Genomic DNA, 17915 nt, shown 5'->3' on the forward strand with positions numbered 1-17915 from the left:
GTGCAGACATTGTGTGTAACTCAGATGGGGGAGAATGAATCAAATCACCATGTACCTGGCATTGATGACACTTGCGAACAAAACTGATACAGTCCCATTCCGTGGTGAGCCAATAATAACCTACTCGAAGTATCTTATTTGCCAAGACATACCCGTTCATGTGCGGCCCGCAAACTCCAGAATGCATTTCGGCCATGATAGTTAATTGTGCATTCTATGGCTCCAAAACTTGAGGATCCGGCACATTCACTATCCCATGTACCATTGGAAGTGCCGACTATGCAAAAGCCCTCTGTGACTTGGGGGCAAGTATAAATTTAATGCCATATTCGGTCTTCAAGACCTTGGGAATCGAACAACCTCGTCCAACTTCTATGAGGCTTCAAATGGCGGACTGGTCAATGAAGCGGCCTTTGGGAATTATTGATAATGTCCTTGTTCGTGTTGATAAGTTCATATTGCCGGCCGATTTGGTAATTGTGGATTGCGAAGTGGATTTCGAGGTGCCTATTATTCTTGGGAGGCCCTTCCTAGCTACGGGGAAGGCCTTGGTTGATGTGGAAGCAGGAGAATTGACCTTCCGTATTGGTGATGAAAAGGTGGTGTTCCACGTATGCAAATCAATGAGGCAACCAAATAGAACCGAGGTGTGCTCGTTTGTTGACATTGTCACAGCAGTGATAGTGGATGACACAAGCGCAATGGCAAATGTTGAGGACCCACTTGAGGCCGTGCTATTGATTCAGGGCTTTACATGCTAGTTTTAATATACCAGCCATCTATTTCGTACTTCGTATTCTGTATTTCATATCTCTTATATTGTTGTTATTTTATTATGCATTTTTATGGTACTAATATATCGGCTCCTGTTGAGTTTTTGAGCTGAGGGTCTCCTGGAAATAGCCTCTCTACCCTTTGGGGTAGGGGTAAGGTCTGCGTACATATTACCCTCCCCAGACCCTACTTGTGGGATTATACTGGGTCGTTGTTGTTGAACTCTGGAGGGGTAACCCTCAACTTAGGCCGATGAGGCCATATTCTGAATCATCTAAAAATATCATCCCTCACATCTCAGAGGTAAACATACCCAATATATATATATAACAGTGCAGGCTGACGAGGCTGCCATTAACATTCTACTGATATAAAAACTATACAGGACTCGTCTACAAGCCTCTAGAGATAACTAAACTTTACCATGATTAGGACAGGGCCTCAACCTACCCATCAAATCTGTATATATAAAATGGACTCCAAGGTCTAGACCAGGTAACTCCGAGGAAGTGGAGCTTACCAACCAAGCTGATGTTTGGGTCTATCTACTGGGAAGGTCTATCCAATTGTCTATGAGGACCTACAGACATGAAATGCAGCGTTCCCAGCAAAAGGGATATCAGTACGAAATAATGTACCGAGTATGTAAGGCAACAGAATAAATAAAAGCTGAAATGAATTGATAATATAATAACTGAAACTACATGGAAATCAAATATAATTTGAATATGTGTTTATCTACTGATACTGACTCAACTATCTCAATATAGTAAGCAAAATAGCTGTCTGGCCCTATAAGGCTCGGTATGTGTAACTGCTTTGTAGTAGTAGGCTCGCTCATAGGCGCTCGACCATACTGGGCTCTGTATCTTGGCCATTTTGGGCTCGCTCATAGGTGCTCGGACACCGTAGGCTCGATATATAACTTACCATCTGATCGGAGGTTTCCCAATAGGGGCCTGCCCATTGATTATAACATGATGGTGGTGAAAATACTGTAATAATATATATATAGACTATCTGCTCTCTTGCCTGAAAGAAGACAAAACTAAACTGAATATGAAGTCCTGATAAGGGAGAATACAGTAGCTTATGAGACTAGGATAATGTACATAAAGTCAGGAATAAGAACTTCTCTTTATGCCTCGTTATCAAACGCATGTAGTTACAGGATCATGCCAAAATGAAGGAAAGATTTAGCCTTAACATACCTTATCACAATCTGTCCAATAACCATGTTAAACTCGTCTCATTGCACCTTAATCTACAACAACGATAACAATGCAATCATCATACTATGGAAGGTACAACTATCGCACAACGAATGACAAGCTTATTTTATAATAAAACGGGCAGCATCTCCCCTATAATCTTTACTTCCTCCCAATTCGACATAACACCAACAACAACAAGAACACAATAATAATAACACATATACATCATTTTCGAAGCTTATATCCATCACAAAATACCACAAAATATCCCAACATACCCCTATCGCTTCATACACAAAACAAAAACAATAATAGTGTCAAACAATCCAAAAATGTTATGACGAATGGCCAGCCAACCATCCTACCATTATGTGGTGTTTCTCCACACCCTTTCTCCTCCCAAACTCCATAAAAACAGTAGCAAAAGATACAACCCAACAGCAACATGAAATAGCCCACAAAATAGTCCCACAAGTTCAACAACTCAAAATTGATTTTTTAGTTTACTAAAACATGTTTCACTTGTCTTTTCTGTCAAATTGAGAAATACAACCAAAAGTATATAATAAATCCTCTTATCCTATAAAACAACCATGAATTCAATTTTAAAATAAGTTTATGACCAGCCAACAGTGACGCAACAACAAACAACATACCACTCTTTCGAAACTCGCTAGGTCTAGTCTTTACGATCGAGTTACAACTCGTACAAGCATAGATAATGGAAGGAGAAGCATAAATTTACCTTGGCATGAGTAGAACCCACAAAATCTAGCCCTTATTCATCCAAAATCAGTCCCCTAACGTGGCTACAAGAAGTAGAAAAGGAAACTAGCAAGCTGTTCGGCACTAGAATCATATCGTAACACCCGAAATAACCTAGAGTTTGTGTGGGATTTTTGGGGAGGAGGTACAGGGGTTCAATTTGATTTTTTTGGTCTTAGAAATAAGTGAACTAAATGAGTTAATAAGTCCTTAAAGTACCCCTCTTGTCCGACTTTAGGGCTTTTAATTGATGCCTCTCCTTTTGGCGTAGGTGATGCACCTACTTGTCACCTACCATTATGCGCAGTCTCGCAAAAATGCGAATATCTCTATACTCCAATGTTGTATCAATTAATGGTTTAATCCGTTGGAAACTAGACTCGTAGATCTTCAAGTTGGTAGGTATATTATCTCGTAATCCCAAGTACATTGGGATAAATACTCAGCTACATATGACCTAATTTTCACCATATTTATGAATGTAACTTGCGATGACCTTTTCCAACTTTTGTTCCACAACTCGCTTGACTTCAAAACATGACACACGAATATCATACGACTAAAATAACTCATAACATAATCTCCTTATAAGGTTAAGCACCCTAGTATCACCCAAAAGTACATGTTATAACATTCCTAACTTGTCGGCTTTTGATGAAACTTATTTTCTTTATTTCATTTAGCTTCAAAGTCTTCTAACCCTCTTGGTACTTGGTATTCATGATCTTAAATATTTGTAACCTCCAAGTTAATATGATTAACTTACTTGATGTACTTTCATAGATTATCTCATTTTATAGCTTACATCAGTTGACTTGCGACGTACTTTTATGTATGAAAACATGGGGTGTAACAGAGACAACTCAAAGAATCTCGCCTCATAGTCGGTCATATGCATCTGACCCTGCTCGAGCTGCTCAAACTGACACCGCAACTCTTCCCTCTGAGAGGGTGGTATATACATGTCCAATAGAAGCTATGTAAACTGATCCCAAGTCATGGGAGGAGAACCTGCTGGTCTGCTAAGAAGGTAAGACTGCCACCATCTACGGGCATTGCCCTCTATCTAGAAGGCGGTAAAATCTATGCCATGTGACTCCAGTATCCTCATATTGCGTAGTCTATCCCTGCACCGATCAATAAAGTCATGGGGGTCCTCATGCCGCTCACCCCTTAAGATGGGAGGGTGTAGCCCAGTCTATCTGTCCAGCAGCTTCTACGAATCGCCGTCCGCAGCTGGTCTAGGCTCAGGTACTGCTGCGACAACTCACTAGGCTCCGCCCGCGGATAGTGTACCCGGAGTCTGATATATGGCGGTTGCATGCCCAGGAGCCTGAGCAGTGGGGGTCTGTGCTCCCCCTCCTGCCTGAGATATGGCTGGGTCTGCTGGAAATAAACTAGCCTGAGTCATAGATTCCATAAACCGCAGCATACAACCGTTAACCTCCTGAAAGCCCGATGTTGTCATGAAATACGTAGGGGTAAGCTTTGCTGCTAGCACCTCGCCCTGCTCCTCAATAATGGGATCTTCTATTAGATCTGCCGGTGGTGCTACTGGGGCAGCTCTGGGACGCCCTCGTCCCCTACCTCGGGTCGGTGCCCTCCCCGGCCTCTGCCTCGACCTCTAGCAATGGAGGAAGCAGCTCCTCCCGGGTTTGGAATGTTCGCCGTACGCGTCCTCACCATCTGTGAGAGAATAGAAGAAGGAAATTTAGTATACCATCAGCTGCATGATACAAGATGAATAAAGAGTAGTTTCCTAACACCCTATAACTTCTCGAAGATAAGTACAGACGTCTCTATACCGATCCACAAGACTCTACTACACTTGCTCATGACTCGTGAGACCTAAGTAAACCTAGTGCTCTGATACCACATTGTCACGACCCAAATTCCATTAAAGGTCGTGATGGCGGCGGACACCACTGTAAGGCAAGACAACCCTAAATAATCAATTTAGTTCTAAACAACTAGTACGTGATAACTTCTCCTTATTGATAAAGAAATTAGGAGTTTAAAATTTAAGCATAATTAAATGGAAGTAATAAATACGATTTGAAATCACGAAAGTAAACCAAAAATCATAAGTCTATTGATGTGTGTTCCAAGACCTAGTGTCACATGTGTGTGGGCAATCTAGTAGAATATACAAAATCATACTATCCTACTGTCTGGAAAAGAAATAGACAGGAAAATAAAGACATAAGAGAAATGTTACAATCCATATCCACATGTGTTAGTTCATGCCATATATTAGTTAACATAAATCCAAGAAGGAATTATCTTTGAAATGATAAGAAGTCAATCTTATTGGTCTTAAGTGATACAAGAGTGTATAAGGGTGATTAACCAATATTAGAAGTTAAACGAATCAAGGATGTTGTAACTCGTATTTTCAGGTAATCTAGCGGTGCTTAATACGCTCAAGAGGTCATTTATTAAGGTATTTTAATCATATAATATCCGTATCATAAGTCTTGAAGTCAAACGAGTTATGAAACAAAAGTCGACAAAAGTTGTCGCAACTTAGGTTCATAATTTTACTTAAACATTAGGTCAAATGTTTCTAATCTTTTCTCATAATTTACAAGGAATTATGGGGTGCTCTACCAACCAAATTAAAGATCTATGAGTCTCGTTTCCAACGCATTAAACCTTTCATCTATACGATCTCGGAGTAGAGATATATTCGCGTTTTTGAGAGACTGCGCCAAGCACCTCTCTATGGGGCCCACTAAGTCGGTTTAAGATATTTGGACCTATATAGGATGCCTATAACCCGTTTTAAGTCATTTCTTTTCACTATTTTCAGACCTTAGAACTCTAGGAACATCCTCTCAAGGTTCTCTCAAGATTCAAGACCCAAAAAAGGGGCAAACAACACAAATCAAGTGTCGGGAATTCCGTGGCGCTAGTAAGTCTCTTGTTCTTCTTGTTGTTGCTCATTTTTGTGTTGTTCCAGCTCGTATGGAAGGTTGTTTTAAAGGGTTTATGTTCTGTAAATACTCACTCATGTTCTTAATATCAATCCTAGGTGATTTCAAGCATTCTAAAGTGATTCTAGTGCCAAAAAACACTAATTGATCGCTAGTTTCGCTTTTTTGTTGTTGTGGCAGCATTGGAGGGATATTTCGTGAAACTTTAAGGTCAAATTGGAGTTGTTCTTTCTGTATAAAGGTAAGGAACCTCTTACTCTATATGTATTTAAGATTATCCAAGTTGCGGCTAAGCCATTGAAGCTAGAACTTGTGAGATATATATCGAAAGGCTTGGTAGTAATGTTATTGTTTTGTGGACTGTTTTGCGTTGTTGTTGGGCTGCGTATTTTACTACTATCTTGTGGAGTTTTGGAGGATGAAGGGTGTGGAGAAACACCATATATATGTAGGTTTATGGGCTGATATTTATTCGTAATATTTCCAGGTTGTTTGACACGACTACGGTGGTCGTCGTATGTATGGAGTGATTAGGCTGTGTGTGAACTATTTTAGGAGGCTCAATATGTTTATTATTGATGTTGTTTGGGCTGTTTGGTGACTGTTTTGAATGGTGTGAGGTCATATATATAGGGGAGGTGTTGTCCGTTTCATCGTAAAATAGGTTGTGGTCGATACATAATAGTTATGACGCTTAAATGATAACGATAGTATCGTTTCTCTTATTGTAGACTAAGGAGTTTTGAAAATTGCATAGCTTGAGATTGGGGCAGTATATACAAGGTATGTGAGGCTATCCCTTTCCTTCTTCTGCACGACTCCGATTGTACATAATGTAATGAACGAGCTTCCAAAGATACTCTACTCTTAGAAGCTAGCAGTACTTACATTGTTTTCCCTCTTATGGAACGATTGATGTTAATGTTGCTTCTCTTATTCTTATGTTATCAATGTTATTGGTACTTCCCGATTCTTATAAGGTTCATAGTGAAGAGTTAGTCCTAATAACGTGTACAGAGGATACCGACCTTACGTCACTCCGAAAGGTTTAGAATGTGATTTCATGAGTCGAGCATGCATTATATATATGTATCTATTTTACTCTACCGAGCCACGCTATAGTTGGCCGGGTACGGCACCTATTGTGCAACCACTGATCAGTTGGGTTTTACCGAGCTCCACGTGGCCGGGTACGATTCTACCAAGCCTTATGATGGCCGGGTACGTTTTTTTACCGAGCCTATTATGGCCGGGTACGATATGATGATGATGATGCCCACAGAGGAGAATGTTTTAAGGGTTTATGTATTTATACATATGTATCATGCATTTCATGTAAGTAGCCCTCAGAGGTACTAAGATGTTACAGGTTGTATATTCTCTATCCTTGCTTACATTACTGATCGTATTTATGGTTCCCTAACTTACATACTCAGTACTTTATTCGTACTGACGTCCTTTTATTTGTGGACGCTGCATGTCGTGCTGCAGGTCCTGATAGATAGGCAGGTGCAGCTCCCCCACCACAGTAGGCTGTCCAGTTCAGCGGTGATTGGCGAGATCCCTTCTCCAGACTTGCCTTGGTCTTGGTATGCATTTTTGTTATAGACATTATGGGTATGTCGGGGCCCTGTTCCAGCTATGTTGCAGCACTTACTTTCTTTTAAAGGCTCATAGACTGGTGTCGACTCATGTATGGTTTGGTATGCCTTGTCGGCTAGTTTTTATTGTATAGTCTTTCATAGTAGCGTGGTAGCTCATACCTTATATGTAGTTTTCTTGATTGTCTAGTCATCCCCTGCTTTGTATATTCATGCCGTCATATTTTATTGTTGGTTGTCCATGATCCAGGTCTACCATTTATATTGATCTCGTCAGCCCTAAAAGATAATAATGAAGGTTAGATGAAATGTACGTTGGTGCTCGACAAGTGTGGTCGGGTGCTAGTCATGGCCCTCCAGTTTGGGTCGTGACAAACTTGGTATCAGAGCAAGTCTGTCCTAGGGGTTGTCTATGAGCCGTATCTAGTAGAGTCTTGATTATGGATGTGTAGCGCGCCAAATTTATAATCAGGAGGCTACATGACATCTAGGGTTGTTACCTTCTTCCTGAATCTAGATCGTGCGTAGAGTTGAGTCGTAAGTATTCGTCTCTAATATTCACCTTGTTTTTTTTAGTGATGCCTTCGACTAGGAAGCAAACGATTAGTAGACGGCTTGATACAGCAGCGGGAGAGGGTACCAGTCAGGTGACCCAAGTCAGAGCAGGACAAAGTGAGGCTCAGAGTGAGATGCCCTCTCATACCTCATCTACTCCATCTCCTCCAGAGGATATTAGAAGGCACCCAGCGCCTCCAGTTCCTCCGTCTAGCACCCCAGACCAGGATATGTGGAGTGCTTTGCAGTTATTGACTAGCTTGGTAGCTGCTCAGGCTCAGAGGCAGAATACAGGTGCTGCTGAGAAACCAGTTAGTACAAGAGTTCGTGATTTTACTAATTTAGACCCTCCAGTGTTTACCGGATCAGACCCCAAGGAGGACCCACAAACTTTTATTGACCAGGTTCATCGTACGCTTCGGGATATGCATGTTAGTGATACAGAGGCAGTAGAGTTGGCTTCTTATCGGCTACAGTATTTAGCGGTTCTCTGGTATGATAGTTGGGAGAGATCCAGGGGTCCGAACCCTCCTCCAACTGTGTGGAAGGAATTTTCTGAGGCCTTTCTTCGTCACTACTTGCCAGTTGAGATACGACGAGCTAGATCTGATAAGTTCTTGAACCTTAGACAAGGTAATATGAGTGTGCGAGAGTACAGTATGCAGTTTGATTCTTTGGCAAGGTATGCTCCCCATATGGTGGCCGAGATGAGTGATAGGGTGTATATGTTCGTGAATGGGTTGGGACCACATCTGATAAATGAGTGTACGACAGCCTCCTTGGTGGAGGGCATGGATATTTCCCGTATTCAAGCTTATGCCCAGACCCTAGAGGATCGTAAGTGCCAGCAGAGGGCAGTTAGGGAGCAGGATAGAGGCCAGCATAAGAGGGCGAGATTTGCAGGGTATTCTGATGACTTCAGAGGCCGCATCAGGCCACAATTTTCGAGGAGTTCGGCGCCACCTGTAGCTAGTGCTCCTCCACAGTTTCAGAGGCCTCGATATGATCGATCCTATTCTGGTCCAGGTCAGAGTTCGCAGGCATCTGGCTCGCAACATCACAGGGATACTAGTCAGATGAGACCCTCAACACCACATTGTGATCAGTGCGGCAAGGCCCACTTTGGACTGTGTCGTCGAGGTTCTGATGCATGCTATTCGTGCGGGCAGTCTGGCCATATGATGCGGGATTGTCCTAATAGAGGAGGTGATGGTATGGCTCAGCCGACTAGATCTGTGTCTGGTTCTTCCTCATCAGTTCGACCTCCAGCACGGGGTTTTCAGCAGTCGACAGGTCGTGGTAGGGGTAGAGGTGCAGTGTCGAGTTCGAGTGGTGCTCAAAATCGAACCTATGCTCTAGTAGGTCGACAGCATCTCGAGTCGTCTCCAGATGTTGTTACAGGTATTATATCTGTGTTTTCTTATGATGTATATGCGCTGATTGATCCGGGATCTACATTATCATATGTTACACCCTTTGTGGCTAATAAGTTTGGCATTGAACCTGAATTGATAAGTAAACCCCTCGCGGTATCTACTCCGATAGGAGATTCTGTGATTGCTAGAAGGGTATATAGAGGTTGCACTGTGATGATTTGTAGTCGTCAAACCTCGGCAAATTTATTTGAGTTAGAAATGGTTGATTTTGATGTGATAATGGGAATGGACTGGTTGGCCTCATGCTATGCAAATGTTGACTGTCGTACGAAGATGGTTAGGTTCCAATTTCCGGGTGAACCCGTCATTGAATGGAAAGGGAACATTGCTACACCGAAATGTAGGTTTATTTCCTATCTTAAGGCAAGGAAAATGATCTCAAAAGGTTACATTTATCATCTCGTTCGCGTTAGGGATGCGGAGGCGAAACCGACTACTTTACAATCAATCCCTGTGGTCAACGAATTCCCAGATGTTTTCCCAGATGAACTCTCAGGCCTTCCTCCTGAAAGGGAGATTGAGTTTAGCATTGATGTGTTGCCTGACACTCAACCGATCTCTATTCCTCCATACAGAATGGCCCCGGCAGAGTTGCGAGAGTTGAAGGTGCAGTTGAAGGACTTGCTGGATAAGGGCTTTATTAGGCCTAGCACTTCACCTTGGGGTGCACCAGTCCTATTCGTGCGGAAGAAAGACGGGTCGTTACGGATGTGTATCGACTATCGACAGTTGAATAAGTCTACTATAAAGAACAAGTATCCACTTCCAAGAATTGATGACCTGTTTGACCAACTCCAGGGTGCCAAGTATTTCTCTAAGATTGATTTACGTTCATTGTATCATCAGGTGAGGGTTAGGGAGAAGGATATTCCAAAGACGGCCTTCCGGACAAAATATGGGAACTTTGAGTTCTTGGTGATGTCGTTCGGGCTAACAAATGCCCCAGCAGCTTTTATGGATCTCATGAATACTATATTCAGGCCCTATCTTGATGTGTTCGTGATTGTATTCATTGATGACATTCTAGTGTATTCTCGTTCAGAGGAGGAACATGCGGGCCACTTGCGGATAGTATTACAGACGCTTCAGGATCGTAAGTTTATGCTAAGCTCTCCAAATGTGAATTCTGGCTGAACTCAGTAGCATTCCTTGGCCATGTGATATCTGATGAGGGTATTAGTGTCGACACTCAGAAGATCGATGCAGTAAAGAATTGGCCGAGACCTACAACACCATCAGAAGTCCGCAGCTTCCTAGGACTAGCAGGATATTATAGGTGGTTTGTAGAAGGATTTTCCTCTATATCATCACCATTGACTAAGTTAACACAAAAAGCTACCAAATTCCAGTGGTCTGGCACTTGTGAACGTAGTTTTCAGGAGCTGAAGAATCGATTGACATCTGCACCAGTGCTCACTCTTCCTGAAGGAACAGAAGATTATGTGGTATATTGTGATGCCTCAGGTATAGGTTTGGGGTGCGTATTGATGCAGCGTGGGAATGTGATTGCTTATGCATCAAGACAATTGAAGAAGCATGAAAAGAATTATCCAACCCATGATTTGGAATTGGCTGCAGTAATATATGCTTTGAAGATATGGCGGCACTACTTATACGAGTTTACAATACATCTTCAAGCAGAAAGAGTTGAATTTGAGGCAGCGTAGGTGGCTTGAATTATTGAAAGACTACGACGTCGAGATATTGTATCATCCCGGTAAAGCCAATGTTGTGGCAGACGCTCTCAGCCGTAAATCAATGGGAAGCTTAGTACATATTGAGGCAGGTAGATGGGGGTTGATTAAAGAGCTTCATCAGCTAGCCAATATGAGAATCAGATTGTTAGACTCTGATGACGGAGGTGTTACTGTACAGAATACATCAAAATCATCTTTGGTATCCGAGGTAAAAGCACGACAATATGAAGATCCTATCTTAGTACAATTAAAAGAAAGCATTCAACAGTGTAAAAGTATGGCTTTTGGGATCGGAAAAGATGGGGCACTGAGATACCAGAGCCGATTGTGTGTGCCTAATGTGGCAGGGTTGCGAGAGAAGATTATGAATGAGATTCATCAATCCCGATATTCCATCCATCCCGGCTCGACAAAGATGTATCATGATGTCAAGGAGCAATATTGGTGGGATAATATGAAGAAGTCTATTGCAGAATTTGTAGCCCAGTGTCCCAATTGTCAACAAGTAAAGATAGAACATCAGAAACCCGGTGGATTGCTTCAAAATATAGAGATTCTGACCTGGAAGTGGGAGGTGATTAATATGGACTTCATTATTGGATTACCTCGCTCTTATCATAAGTTTGACTCCATCTGGGTGAAAATTGATCGACTTACCAAATGTGCCCATTTTCTGCCAGTGAAGACAACTTACACGGCTGAAGATTATGCAAAGTTGTATATCAAGGAGATTGTTAGGCTTCATGGTGTGCCCATATCTATTATATCAGATCGAGGAGCTCAATTTACGGCTAACTTTTGGAGGTCTTTCCAGAAGGGTTTCGGCACACAGGTAAATCTCAGCACTGCATTTCATCCGCAGACTGATGGACAGGCTAAACGTACCATTCAGACACTGGAAGATATGCTACGAGCATGTGTTCTAGATTTTAAGGGGAATTGGGATAATCATCTTCCACTCATAGAATTCGCCTATAACAATAGCTACCATTCCAGTATTAAAATGGCCCCATACGAGGCACTATACGGGAGGAGATGTAGATCATCAGTTGGATGGTTCGAAGTCGGTGAAACAGAATTATATGGGCCAGATTTGATTCACCAAGCTATTGAGAAGGTGAAAGTGATACAGGAGCGATTGAGGACGGCACAAAGCAGGCAAAAATCTTATTCTGATGTCCGACGTCGTGATCTAGAGTTTGAGGTTGGTGATTGGGTTTTCCTGAGGATCTCACCAATGAAGGGTATTATGCATTTTGGGAAGAAAGGTAAGCTGAGTCCAAGGTATATCGGGCCGTATAAAATTCTTCGACGGGTTGGACAGGTTGCTTATGAGTTAGAATTGTCATCCGAATTGGAATTTGTCCACCCAGTATTCCATGTATCTATGTTGAGAAAATGTATTGGAGACCCTTCTCGAGTCGTCCCTATCAAAGATGTACAAGTTACAGAGGACCTATCATATGAAGAAGTGCTAGTGGCGATATTAGATCGGCAAGTCCGCAAGCTGAGAACAAAAGATGTAGCTTCCGTCAAAGTATTGTGGAGGAACAAAAATATGGAAGAAATGACATGGGAAGCAGAAGAGGAGATGAAATCTAAATACCCTTACTTATTCCAGAATGAAGATAACAAGGATGCTGGTAGAAGACAGGATACATTGGAAGGTGAAACGGCTCTATGAGGTAAGCAATAATTTGAGAATACTCCTCCTTAATACAAAATGGTGATATGTAGATAATGTAAATACGCATAATGCTTTGTGTAGCCTTGTGAAGCCATATGTTGGGCTTAATTACTTGCAAGTTTTGCTAGTGACCATTTTATAGGGGAAAATTGATCGAAAATTTCCATTGGAATCCACGATGATTTAAACTCCCCATAAACCCTTACATTCGAGGACGAATGTTCCTAAGGGGGAGGGTGTTACAACCCATATCCACATGTGTTAGTTCATGCCATATATTAGTTAACATAAATCCAAGAAGGAATTATCTTTGAGATGATAAGAAGTCAATCCTATTGGTCTTAAGTGATACAAGAGTGTATAAGGGTGATTAACCAGTATTAGAAGTTAAACGAATCAAGGATGTTGTAACTCATATTTTCAGGTAATCTAGCGGTGCTTAATACACTCAAGAGGTCATTTATTAAGGTATTTTAATCATATAATATCCGTATCATAAGTCTTGAAGTCAAACGAGTTATGAAACAAAAGTCGACAAAAGTTGTCGCAACTTAGGTTCATAATTTTACTTAAACATTAGGTCAAATGTTTCTAATCTTTCTCATAATTTACAAGGAATTATGGGGTGATATACCAACAAAATTAAAGATCTATGAGTCTCGTTTCCAACGCATTAAACCTTTCATCTATACGATCTCGGAGTAGAGATATATTCGCGTTTTCGCGAGACTGCGCCAAGCACCTCTCTATGGGGCCCACTAAGTCGGTTTAAGATATTTGGACCTATATAGGATGCCTCTAACCCGTTTTAAGTCATTTCTTTTCACTATTTTCAGATCTTATAACCCTAGGAACATCCTCTCAAGGTTCTCTCAAGATTCAAGACCCAAAAAAGGGGCAAACAACACAAATCAAGTGTCGGGAATTCCGTGGCGCTAGTAAGTCTCTTGTTCTTCTTGTTGTTGCTCATTTTTGTGTTGTTCCAGCTCGTGTGGGAGGTTGTTTTAAAGGGTTTATGTTCTTTAAATACTCCCTCATGTTCTTAATATCAATCCTAGGTGATTTCAAGCATTCTAAAGTGATTCTAGTGCCAAAAACACTAATTGATCGCTAGTTTCGCTTTTTTGTTGTTGTGGCAACTTTGGAGGGATATTTCATGAAAATTTAAGGTCAAATTGGAGTTTTTCTTTCTGTATAAAGGTAAGGAACCTCTTACTCTATATGTATTTAAGATTATCCAAGTTGCGGCTAAGCCATTGAAGCTAGAACTTGTGAGATATATATCGAAAGGCTTGGTAGTAATGTTATTGTTTTGTGGACTGTTTTGCGTTATTGTTGGGCTGCGTATTTTACTACTATCTTGTGGAGTTTTGGAGGAGGAAGGGTGTGGAGAAACACCATATATATGTAGGTTTATGGGCTGATATTTATTCGTAATATTTCCAGGTTGTTTGACACGACTACGGTGGTCGTCGTATGTATGGAGTGATTAGGCTGTGTGTGAACTATTTTGGGAGGCTCAATATGTTTATTATTGATGTTGTTTGGGCTGTTTGGTGACTGTTTTGAATGGTGTGAGGTCATATATATAGGGGAGGTGTTGTCCGTTTCATCGTAAAATAGGTTGTGGTCGATACATAATAGTTATGACGCTTAAATGATAACAATAGTATCGTTTCTCTTATTGTAGACTAAGGAGTTTTGACAATTGCATAGCTTGAGATTGGGGCAGTATATACAAGGTATGTGAGGCTATCCCTTTCCTTCTTTTGCACGACTCCGATTGTACATAATGTAATGAACGAGCTTCCAAAGATACTCTACTCTTAGAAGCTAGCAGTACTTACATTGTTTTCCCTCTTATGGAACGATTGATGTTAATGTTGCTTCTCTTATTCTTATGTTATCAATGTTATTGGTACTTCCCGATTCTTATAAGGTTCATAGTGAAGAGTTAGTCCTAATAACGTGTACAGAGGATACCGACCTTACGTCACTCCGAAAGGTTTAGAATGTGATTCCATGAGTCGAGAATGCATTATATATATGTATCTATTTTACTCTACCGAGCCACGCTATAGTTGGCCGGGTACGGCACCTATTGTGCAACCACTGATCAGTTGGGTTTTACCGAGCTCCACATGGCCGGGTACGATTCTACCGAGCCTTATGATGGTCGGGTACGTTTTTTTACCGAGCCTATTATGGCCGGGTACGATATGATGATGATGATGCCCACAGAGGAGAATGTTTTAAGGGTTTATGTATTTATACATATGTATCATGCATTTCATGTAAGTAGACCTCAGAGGTACTAAGATGTTACAGGTTGTATATTCTCTATCCTTGCTTACATTACTGATCGTATTTATGGTTCCCTAACTTACATACTCAGTACTTTATTCGTACTGACGTCCTTTTATTTGTGGACGCTGCATGTCGTGCTGCAGGTCCTGATAGATAGGCAGGTGCAGCTCCCCCACCACAGTAGGCTGTCCAGTTCAGCGGTGATTGGCGAGATCCCTTCTCCAGACTTGCCTTGGTCTTGGTATGCATTTTTGTTATAGACATTATGGGTATGTCGGGGCCCTGTTCCGGCTATGTTGCAGCACTTACGTTCTTTTAGAGGCTCATAGACAGGTGTCGACTCATGTATGGTTTGGTATGCCTTGTCGGCTAGTTTTTGTTGTATAGTCTTTCATAGTAGCGTGGTAGCTCATACCTTATATGTAGTTTTTTGATTGTCTAGTCATCCCCTGCTTTGTATGTTCATGCCGTCATACTTTATTATTGGTTGTCCATGATCCAAGTCTACCATTTATATTGATCTCGTCAGCCCTAAAAGATAATAATGAAGGTTAGATGAAATGTACGTTGGTGCTCGACAAGTGTGGTCGGGTGCTAGTCATGGCTCTCCAGTTTGGGTCGTGACAAGAAACTCTGGTTGCTGCAGAACGGCTCAAAAGGGCAGCTCACCGGGAAGTCTCACATCTGAGGAGTCAAATCTATGCGCCGGACTGATGGCCAGATGCACCTGCCTCAAAGCCTGTACAATCAAGTACAGAAATGTAGCATAAGTACATAAAAATATGTACCCAGTAAGTATCTCGCCTAACCTCGAAGAAGTTGTGACGAGGGGTCAACTCCGACACTTACTAGGGCCAGCAATATAATAATATGAAGTTCAATATTTTAAATCATAGTATATGTAGATAAGAACAAGCTCAACCAAGAATGATACTAAAAATCCTTTCATCAAATTAAGAAATCAAGGCACTTTCTTCATTTAAAACAAGTGACCTTTCAAGCAACAAATCATACGAATTATAAGGAGTTCCGGTTCTATTATCACACACAAATACCACCGAGGACGTTCGGCCCGATCCAACATAAAAGTAAACTGTGCACTGCTGAGGGTCGAACGGCCCGAACCATAGATACATTTATTAAACTGCCGAGGCGAACAACCCGCTCCCATGAGAGTAGTGGAAATAATCACCCCACTCGCGGAATAGACTTGCGACGCTGTTAAATATAATATAACGTAATGTTTTACTCAATTCTTTTCAAAACAATAATTTACTTGAAATCTTTAAAATCATGAAATCTTCAACTTAATTTCATTCAATGCAAATCAACAAATATAATCATATAGCGGTACCCACAAAACATGGTGCAAGCCTAGAACTACTCGGACATAACAAGAATAGTAGCTATGTACGGACTCTCGTCACTTTGTGCGTACGTAGCCCCCACAATTAATCATATATTAATTAAATTCACATATGGGAAAGTTTTCCTCTTACAAAGTTAGAAAAGAGACTTACCTCGTTTCGAGCCTACTTCCAACTCAAGAATGCATTCATACCCTCGAACCAGAGCCAAACAATCCGAAACTACTCAAATAGTGTAAAAACTAATCAATATAAGCTCAAAAGTTCATATTCCCACTATTAGAGTGATTACCCAACCCATATTGTAAGATTCCTAGAATTCACCCCTGGGCCCACATGCCCAGATTCCGGAAATTTTCAAATAAAGTTGTTACCCATAACCTAGGTCAAAAATATATAATTTTTACTTCATTCCATAACAAATTTCTTGGTTAAATCTTATTTTTATCAAAAACCTAGGTTTTACTCTAATCACATAATTTTCACTAATCTACACATGTTAATCTACCCAAAATCCAAGTATTTAACTCACATGTAGTAGGAATTACTTACCTCCAAAAGCTTGGTGAAAAACCTCTCCCAGGAAGCTCAAAAATCCCCCAACAATGGAGTGAAATGAGCCAAAAAAGTCAAAGGCCCGTATTAAATGAAAGTTACTGCCTTCAGTGATTTCCTCAACTGCGGTCATGGGCCGCACCTATGCCCTCGCATCTGCGGACAATGGTCCGCTTCTGCGGAACTTTACTAGGCCAGTTGTGGCCGCTTCTGCGGAAGGCCCACTGCTTCCGTAGTTCCGCTTCTGCGGTGAAAGGGCCGCATCTGTGACTCTGGGTTGCCCGCCCTTGGCCGCATCTGCAAGTCAAGGCCCGCACCTGCGAGCTCGCTTCTACGACTGACCAACCGTAAGTGCGGTTATGACACAAGCTGGCATTCAGTTCTTGCTCAATTTTTCCAATTTAGTCTGAGCTTCGTCCGATTGACGCCCGGGGCCCCCGGGGCCTCGCCCGAATACACCCAGAAGTTTGAAATGATAAAACAGACTTGCTCGAACCCTCGGAACACTCGAAACAACATTAAAATTAGGAATCACACCCTAAAACCAATTGATTCAAACTTACGAACTTCAAGTTCTTCAATTTACTTCCAAGGTGATGAACACATACTTATACTATTCAGATTGACACCAAATTTTATGTGCAAGTCTTAAATGACATTACGAAACTATTCCCGGTCTTGGGATCCTGTTTGGACCTCGATATCATCAAAACCCGCTCTAAACCAAATTTAAAGAACTTTTAAAAATATTCAAGAACCAACTTTCACTATTATGCGCCAAGACACTCCTGGGTCATCCAAAACTTAATCTGAACATACGCCCAAGTCCGAAATCATTATACAAACCTATTAAAACCGTCAAATCCCGATTCCGAGGTCGTTTACTCAAAATATTGACTGAAATTAAACTTGGTCTTTTTAAGCCAACATAAGGAACCAAGTGCTCTGATTTCAACCCAAACTCTTTCAAATCCCAAACCAATCATCCCCGCAAGTCATAAATCAGTAAAAACAAGTACAT

This window comes from Nicotiana tabacum, chromosome 11, assembly GCF_000715075.1.
Source record: "Nicotiana tabacum cultivar K326 chromosome 11, ASM71507v2, whole genome shotgun sequence".
NCBI lineage: Eukaryota > Viridiplantae > Streptophyta > Magnoliopsida > Solanales > Solanaceae > Nicotiana > Nicotiana tabacum.